The sequence below is a fragment of the Ranitomeya imitator genome, chromosome 9, assembly GCF_032444005.1.
Source record: "Ranitomeya imitator isolate aRanImi1 chromosome 9, aRanImi1.pri, whole genome shotgun sequence".
Taxonomy (NCBI): Eukaryota; Metazoa; Chordata; class Amphibia; order Anura; family Dendrobatidae; genus Ranitomeya; species Ranitomeya imitator.
Window position 1 is genome coordinate 146,146,941 of NC_091290.1, and position 10,000 is coordinate 146,156,940.

Genomic DNA, 10,000 nt, shown 5'->3' on the forward strand with positions numbered 1-10,000 from the left:
ACTGTGCAGTGTATATATACAGGAGGAGTGGTACTGTGCAGTGTATATATACAGGAGGAGTGGTACTGTGCAGTGTATATATACAGGAGGAGTGGTGCTGTGCAGTGTATATATACAGGACAGGAGGAGTCGTACTGTGCAGTGAATATATACAGGAGGAGTGGTACTGTGCAGTGTATATATACAGGAGGAGTGGTACTGTGCAGTGTATATATACAGGATAGGAGGAGTGGTACTGTGCAGTGTATATATACAGGACAGGAGGAGTGGTACTGTGCAGTGTATATATACAGGAGGAGTGGTACTGTGCAGTGTATATATACAGGAGGAGTGGTACTGTGCAGTGTATATATACAGGAGGAGCGGTACTGTGCAGTGTATATATACAGGAGGAGTGGTACTGTGCAGTGTATATATACAGGAGGAGTGGTACTGTGCAGTGTATATATACAGGAGGAGTGGTACTGTGCAGTGTATATATACAGGAGGAGTGGTACTGTGCAGTGTATATATACAGGAGGAGTGGTACTGTGCAGTGTATATATACAGGACAGGAGGAGTGGTACTGTGCAGTGTATATATACAGGACAGGAGGAGTGGTACTGTGCAGTGTATATATACAGGAGGAGTGGTACTGTGCAGTGTATATATACAGGACAGGAGGAGTAGTACTGTGCAGTGTATATATACAGGAGGAGTGGTACTGTGCAGTGTATATATACAGGAGGAGTGGTACTGTGCAGTGTATATATACAGGAGGAGTGGTGCTGTGCAGTGTATATATACAGGACAGGAGGAGTGGTACTGTGCAGTGTATATATACAGGAGGAGTGGTACTGTGCAGTGTATATATACAGGACAGGAGGAGTAGTACTGTGCAGTGTATATATACAGGAGGAGTGGTACTGTGCAGTGTATATATACAGGAGGAGTGGTACTGTGCAGTGTATATATACAGGAGGAGTGGTGCTGTGCAGTGTATATATACAGGACAGGAGGAGTGGTACTGTGCAGTGAATATATACAGGAGGAGTGGTACTATGCAGTGTATATATACAGGAGGAGTGGTACTGTGCAGTGTATATATACAGGATAGGAGGAGTGGTACTGTGCAGTGTATATATACAGGACAGGAGGAGTGGTACTGTGCAGTGTATATATACAGGAGGAGTGGTACTGTGCAGTGTATATATACAGGAGGAGTGGTACTGTGCAGTGTATATATACAGGACAGGAGGAGTAGTACTGTGCAGTGTATATATACAGGAGGAGTGGTACTGTGCAGTGTATATATACAGGACAGGAGGAGTAGTACTGTGCAGTGTATATATACAGGAGGAGTGGTACTGTGCAGTGTATATATACAGGATAGGAGGAGTGGTACTGTGCAGTGTATATATACAGGACAGGAGGAGCGGTACTGTGCAGTGTATATATACAGGAGGAGTGGTACTGTGCAGTGTATATATACAGGAGGAGTGGTACTGTGCAGTGTATATATACAGGACAGGAGGAGTAGTACTGTGCAGTGTATATATACAGGAGGAGTGGTACTGTGCAGTGTATATATACAGGACAGGAGGAGTAGTACTGTGCAGTGTATATATACAGTACAGGAGGAGTGGTACTGTGCAGTGTATATATACAGGAGGAGTGGCACTGTGCAGTGTATATATACAGGAGGAGTGGTACTGTGCAGTGTATATATACAGGACAGGAGGAGTGGTACTGTGCAGTGTATATATACAGTACAGGAGGAGTGGTACTGTGCAGTGTATATATACAGGAGGAGTGGTACTGTGCAGTGTATATATACAGGACAGGAGGAGTGGTACTGTGCAGTGTATATATACAGGACAGGAGGAGTGGTACTGTGCAGTGTATATATACAGGAGGAGTGGTACTGTGCAGTGTATATATACAGGACAGGAGGAGTAGTACTGTGCAGTGTATATATACAGGAGGAGTGGTACTGTGCAGTGTATATATACAGGACAGGAGGAGTGGTACTGTGCAGTGTATATATACAGTACAGGAGGAGTGGTACTGTGCAGTGTATATATACAGGAGGAGTGGTACTGTGCAGTGTATATATACAGGACAGGAGGAGTGGTACTGTGCAGTGTATATATACAGGACAGGAGGAGTGGTACTGTGCAGTGTATATATACAGGAGGAGTGGTACTGTGCAGTGTATATATACAGGAGGAGTGGTACTGTGCAGTGTATATATACAGGAGGAGTGGTACTGTGCAGTGTATATATACAGGAGGAGTGGTACTGTGCAGTGTATATATACAGGACAGGAGGAGTGGTACTGTGCAGTGTATATATACAGGACAGGAGGAGTGGTACTGTGCAGTGTATATATACAGGAGGAGTGGTACTGTGCAGTGTATATATACAGGAGGAGTGGTACTGTGCAGTGTATATATACAGGACAGGAGGAGTGGTACTGTGCAGTGTATATATACAGGACAGGAGGAGTGGTACTGTGCAGTGTATATATACAGGAGGAGTGGTACTGTGCAGTGTATATATACAGGAGGAGTGGTACTGTGCAGTGTATATATACAGGAGGAGTGGTACTGTGCAGTGTATATATACAGGACAGGAGGAGTGGTACTGTGCAGTGTATATATACAGGACAGGAGGAGTGGTACTGTGCAGTGTATATATTCAGGACAGGAGGAGTGGTACTGTGCAGTGTATATATATATATATGTATATATATATAGGACAGGAGGAGTGGTACTGTGCAGTGTATATATATATATATGTATATATATATAGGACAGGAGGAGTGGTACTGTGCAGTGTATATATACAGGAGGAGTGGTACTGTGCAGTGTATATATACAGGACAGGAGGAGTGGTACTGTGCAGTGTATATATACAGGAGGAGTGGTACTGTGCAGTGTATATATTCAGGACAGGAGGAGCGGTACTGTGCAGTGTATATATTCAGGACAGGAGGAGCGGTACTGTGCAGTGTATATATTCAGGACAGGAGGAGTGGTACTGTGCAGTGTATATATATATATATATATATAGATATATATATATACTGTATATATATATATATATATATATATATATATATATATATAGTGGGGCAAAAAAGTATTTAGTCAGTCAGCAATAGTGCAAGTTCCACCACTTAAAAAGATGAGAGGCGTCTGTAATTTACATCATAGGTAGACCTCAACTATGGGAGACAAACCGAGAAAAAAAAATCCAGAAAATCACATTGTCTGTTTTTTTAACATTTTATTTGCAATATTATGGTGGAAAATAAGTATTTGGTCAGAAACAAACAATCAAGATTTCTGGCTCTCACAGACCTGTAACTTCTTCTTTAACCCCTCTGTGACCTTAGACGTACTATCCCGTCGAGGTGCCCTGGGCTTATCTGACCCTGGACGGGATAGTACGTCATAGCCGATCGGCCGCGCTCACGGGGGGAGCGCGGCCGATCGCGGCCGGGTGTCAGCTGCTTATCGCAGCTGACATCCGGCACTATGTGCCAGGAGCGGTCACGGACCGCCCCCGGCACATTAACCCCTGGCACACCGCGATCAAAGATGATCGCGATGTGCCGGCGGTACAGGGAAGCACCGCGCAGGGAGGGGGCTCCCTGCGGGCTTCCCTGAGCCCCCCGCAGCAACGCGATGTGATCGCGTTGCTGCGAGGGTCTCCTCACCTCCCTCCCTGCTCGAGCCCCGGATCCAAGATGGCCGCGGATCCGGGTCCTGCAGGGAGGGAGGTGGCTTCACAGAGCCTGCTCAGAGCAGGCACTGTGAAGCAGCCTGCACTCCTATCAGATCAGTGATCTGACAGAGTGCTGTGCAAACTGTCAGATCACTGATCTGTGATGTCCCCCCCTGGGACAAAGTAAAAAAGTAAAAAAAAAAATTTCCAAATGTGTAAAAAAAATAAAAAAAAATATTCCAAAATAATGAAAAAAAAAAAAAATATTATTCCCATAAATACATTTCTTCATCTAAATAAAAAAAAAAAACCAATAAAAGTACACATATTTAGTATCGCCGCGTCCGTAACGGCCCGACCTATAAAACTGGCCCACTAGTTAACCCCTTCAGTAAACACCGTAAGAAAAAAAAAAAAAAAACGAGGCAAAAAACAACGCTTTATTATCATACCGCCGAACAAAAAGTGGAATAACACGCGATCAAAAGGACAGATATAAATAACCATGGTACCGCTGAAAGCGTCATATTGTCCCGCAAAAAAAGAGCCGCCATACAGCATCATCAGCAAAAAAATAAAAAAGTTATAGTCCTGAGAATAAAGCGATGCAAAAATAATTATTTTTTCTGTAAAATAGTTTTTATCGTATAAAAGCACCAAACCATAAAAAAATGATATAAATGAGGTATCGCTGTAATCGTACTGACCCGAAGAATAAAACTGATTTATCAATTTTACCAAACGCGGAACGGTATAAACGCCTCCCCCAATAGAAATTCATGAATAGCTGGCTTTTGGTCATTCTTCCTCACAAAAATCGGAATAAAAAGCGATAAAAAAATGTCACGTGCCCAAAAATGTTTTCAATAAAAACGTCAACTCGTCCCGCAAAAAACAAGACCTCACATGACTCTGTGGACCAAAATATGGAAAAATTATAGCTCTCAAAATGTGGTATTGCAAAAAATATTTTTTGCAATAAAAAGGGTCTTTCAGTGTGTGACGGCTGCCAATCATAAAAATCCGCTAAAAAACTCGCTATAAAAGTAAATCAAACCCCCCTTCATCACCCCCTTAGTTAGGGAAAAATAAAAAAAAATGTATTTATTTCCATTTTCCCATTAGGGCTAGGGTTAGGGCTAGGGTTAGGGCTAGGGCTAGGGTTAGGGCTAGGGTTAGGGCTAGGGTTAGGGTTAGGGTTAGGGCTAGGGTTAGGGCTAGGGTTAGGGCTAGGGTTAGGGCTAGGGTTAGGGCTAGGGCTAGGGTTAGGGCTAGGGTTAGGGCTAGGGTTAGGGCTAGGGTTAGGGCTAGGGTTAGGGTTAGGGCTAGGGTTAGGGCTAGGATTAGGGTTAGGGTTAGGGTTGGGGCTACAGTTAGGGTTGGGGCTAAAGTTAGGGTTAGGGTTTAGATTACATTTACAGTTGGGAATAGGGTTGGGATTAGGGTTAGGGGTGTGTCAGGGTTAGAGGTGTGGTTAGGGTTACCGTTGGAATTAGGGTTAGGGGTGTGTTTAGATTAGGGTTTCAGTTATAATTGGGGGGTTTCCACTGTTTCGGCACATCAGGGGCTCTCCAAACACGACATGGCGTCCGATCTCAATTCCAGCCAATTCTGCGTTGAAAAAGTAAAACAGTGCTCCTTCCCTTCCGAGCTCTCCTGTGTGCCCAAACAGGGGTTTACCCCAACATATGGGGTATCAGCGTACTCAGGACAAATTGGACAACAACTTTTGTGGACCAATTTCTCCTGTTACCCTTGGGAAAATACAAAACTGGGGGCTAAAAAATAATTTTTGTGGGAAAACAAAAAGATTTTTTATTTTCACGGCTCTGCGTTATAAACTGTAGTGAAACACTTGGGGGTTCAAAGTTCTCACAACACATCTAGATAAGTTCATTGAGGGGTCTAGTTTCCAATATGGGGTCACTTGTGGGGGGTTTCTACTGTTTAGGTACATTAGGGGCTCTGCAAACGCAATGTGACGCCTGCAGACCAATCCATCTAAGTCTGCATTCCAAATGATGCTCCTTCCCTTCCGAGCCCTCCCATGCGCCCAAACGGTGGTTCCCCCCCACATATCGGGTATCAGCGTACTCAGGACAAATTGGACAACAACTTTTGTGGACCAATTTCTCCTGTTACCCTTGGGAAAATACAAAACTGGGGGCTAAAAAATAATTTTTGTGGGAAAACAAAAAGATTTTTTATTTTCACGGCTCTGCGTTATAAACTGTAGTGAAACACTTGGGGGTTCAAAGTTCTCACAACACATCTAGATAAGTTCATTGAGGGGTCTAGTTTCCAATATGGGGTCACTTGTGGGGGGTTTCTACTGTTTAGGTACATTAGGGGCTCTGCAAACGCAATGTGACGCCTGCAGACCAATCCATCTAAGTCTGCATTCCAAATGATGCTCCTTCCCTTCCGAGCCCTCCCATGCGCCCAAACGGTGGTTCCCCCCCACATATCGGGTATCAGCGTACTCAGGACAAATTGGACAACAACATTTAGGGTCCAATTTCTCCTGCTAACCTTGGAAAAATACAAAACTGGGGGCTAAAATATAATTTTTGTGGAAAAAAAAATATTTTTTATTTGCATGGCTCTGCGTTATAAACTGTAGTGAAATACTTGGGGGTTCAAAGCTCTCACAACACATCAAGATGAGTTCCTTAGGGGGTCTACTTTCCAAAATGGTGTCACTTGTGGGGGGTTTCTACTGTTTAGGTACATTAGGGGCTCTGCAAACGCAATGTGACGCCTGCAGACCATTCCATCTAAGTCTGCATTCCAAATGGCGCTCCTTCCCTTCCGAACCCTCCCATGCGCCCAAACGGTGGTTCCCCCCCACATATGGGGTATCAGCGTACTCAGGACAAATTGGACAACAACTTTTGTGGTCCAATTTCTCCTCTTACCCTAGGGAAAATACAAAACTGGGGGCTAAAAAATAATTTTTGTGGGAAAAAAATTTTGTTTTATTTTTATGGCTCTGCATTATAAACTTCTGTGAAGCCCTTGGTGGGTCAAAGTGCTCACCACACATCCAGATAAGTTCCTTAGGGGGTCTACTTTCCAAAATGGTGTCACTTGTGGGGGGTTTCAATGTTTAGGCACATCAGTGGCTCTCCAAACGCAACATGGCGTCCCATCTCAATTCCTGTCAATTTTGCATTGAAAAGTCAAACGGCGCTCCTTCCCTTCCGAGCTCTCCCATGCGCCCAAACAGTGGTTTACTGCCACATATGGGGTATCAGCGTACTCGGGACAAATTGGACAACAACTTTTGAGGTCCAATTTCTTCTCTTACCCTTGGAAAAATAAAAAATTGGGGGCAAAAATATAATTTTTGTGAAAAAATATGATTTTTTATTTTTACGGTTCTGCATTATAAACTTCTGTGAAGCACTTGGTGGGTCAAAGTGCTCACCACACCTCTAGATAAGTTCCTTAGGGGGTCTACTTTCCAAAATGGTGTCACTTGTGGGGGGTTTCAATGTTTAGGCACATCAGTGGCTCTCCAAACGCAACATGGCGTCCCATCTCAATTCCTGTCAATTTTGCATTGAAAAGTCAAACGGCGCTCCTTCCCTTCCGAGCTCTCCCATGCGCCCAAACAGTGGTTTACTGCCACATATGGGGTATCAGCGTACTCGGGACAAATTGGACAACAACTTTTGAGGTCCAATTTCTTCTCTTACCCTTGGAAAAATAAAAAATTGGGGGCAAAAATATAATTTTTGTGAAAAAATATGATTTTTTATTTTTACGGTTCTGCATTATAAACTTCTGTGAAGCACTTGGTGGGTCAAAGTGCTCACCACACCTCTAGATAAGTTCCTTAGGGGGTCTACTTTCCAAAATGGTGTCACTTGTGGGGGGTTTCAATGTTTAGGCACATCAGTGGCTCTCCAAACGCAACATGGCGTCCCATCTCAATTTCTGTCAATTTTGCATTGAAAAGTCAAACTGCGCTCCTTCCCTTCCGAGCTCTCCCATGCGCCCAAACAGTGGTTTACTGCCACATATGGGGTATCAGCGTACTCAGGACAAATTGGACAACAACTTTTGAGGTCCAATTTCTTCTCTTACCCTTGGAAAAATAAAAAATTGGGGGCAAAAATATAATTTTTGTGAAAAAATATGATTTTTTATTTTTACGGTTCTGCATTATAAACTTCTGTGAAGCACTTGGTGGGTCAAAGTGCTCACCACACATCCAGATAAGTTCCTTAGGGGGTCTACTTTCCAAAATGGTGTCACTTGTGGGGGGTTTCAATGTTTAGGCACATCAGTGGCTCTCCAAACGCAACATGGCGTCCCATCTCAATTCCTGTCAAGTTTGCATTGAAAAGTCAAATAGCGCTCCTTCCCTTCCGAGCTCTCCCATGCGCCCAAACAGTGGTTTACTGCCACATATGGGGTATCAGCGTACTCAGGACAAATTGGACAACAACTTTTTGGGTCCAATTTCTCCTGTTACCCTTGGTAAAATAAAACAAATTGGAGCTGAAGTAAATTTTTTGTGTAAAAAAGTTAAATGTTCATTTTTATTTAAACATTCCAAAAATTCCTATTAAACACCTGAAGGGTTAATAAACTTCTTGAATGTGGTTTTGAGCACCTTGAGGGGTGCAGTTTTTAGAATGGTGTCACACTTGGGCATTTTCTATCATATAGACCCCTCAAAATGACTTCAAATGAGACGTGGTCCCTAAAAAAAAATGGTGTTGTAAAAATGAGAAATTGCTGGTCAACTTTTAACCCTTATAACTCCCTAACAAAAAAAAAAATTGGTTCCAAAATTATGCTGATGTAAAGGAGACATGTGGGAAATGTTACTTATTAAGTATTTTGTGTGACATATCTCTGTGATTTAATTGCATAAAAATTCAAAGTTTGAAAATTGCGAAATTTTCAAAATTTTCGCCAAATTTCCGTTTTTTTCACAAATAAACGCAGGTACTATCAAAGAAATTTTACCACTATCATGAAGTACAATATGTCACGAGAAAACAATGTCAGAATCACCAGGATCCGTTGAAGCGTTTCGGAGTTATAACCTCATAAAGGGACAGTGGTCAGAATTGTAAAAATTGGCCTGGTCATTAACGTGCAAACCACCCTTGGGGGTAAAGGGGTTAAGAGTCTCCTCTTTCCTCCACTCATTACCTGTAGTAATGGCACCTGTTTAAACTTGTTATCAGTATAAAAAGACACCTGTGCACACCCTCAAACAGTCTGACTCCAAACTCCACTATGGTGAAGACCAAAGAGCTGTCAAATGACACCAGAAGCAAAATTGTAGCCCTGCACCAGGCTGGGAAGACTGAATCTGCAATAGCCAACCAGCTTGGAGTGAAGAAATCAACAGTGGGAGCAATAATTAGAAAATGGAAGACATACAAGACCACTGATAATCTCCCTCGATCTGGGGCTCCACGCAAAATCCCACCCCGTGGGGTCAGAATGATCACAAGAACGGTGAGCAAAAATCCCAGAACCACGCGGGGGGACCTAGTGAATGAACTGCAGAGAGCTGGGACCAATGTAACAAGGCCTACCATAAGTAACACACTACGCCACAATGGACTCAGATCCTGCAGTGCCAGACGTGTCCCACTGCTTAAGCCAGTACATGTCCGGGCCCGTCTGAAGTTTGCTAGAGAGCATTTGGATGATCCAGAGGAGTTTTGGGAGAATGTCCTATGGTCTGATGAAACCAAACTGGAACTGTTTGGTAGAAACACAACTTGTCGTGTTTGGAGGAAAAAGAATACTGAGTTGCATCCATCAAACACCATACCTACTGTAAAGCATGGTGGTGGAAACATCATGCTTTGGGGCTGTTTCTCTGCAAAGGGGCCAGGATGACTGATCCGGGTACTTGAAAGAATGAATGGGGCCATGTATCGTGAGATTTTGAGTGCAAACCTCCTTCCATCAGCAAGGGCATTGAAGATGAAACGTGGCTGGGTCTTTCAACATGACAATGATCCAAAGCACACTGCCAGGGCAACGAAGGAGTGGCTTCGTAAGAAGCATTTCAAGGTCCTGGAGTGGCTTAGCCAGTCTCCAGATCTCAACCCTATAGAAAACCTTTGGAGGGAGTTGAAAGTCCGTGTTGCCAAGCGAAAAGCCAAAAACATCACTGCTCTAGAGGAGATCTGCATGGAGGAATGGGCCAACATACCAACAACAGTGTGTGGCAACCTTGTGAAGACTTACAGAAAACGTTTGACCTCTGTCATTGCCAACAAAGGATATATTACAAAGTATTGAGATGAAA

At 43.4% G+C, this 10,000-nt stretch overlaps 1 protein-coding gene across 1 annotated transcript in view; it reads right to left on the reverse strand.

Annotated features, from left to right (window-relative positions):
• The window catches only part of ITFG1 (integrin alpha FG-GAP repeat containing 1), a 240,692-nt gene that overhangs the window by 222,671 nt on the left and 8,021 nt on the right, over nucleotides 1-10,000 (reverse strand). The gene's annotated exons all lie outside the window — the stretch shown is intronic.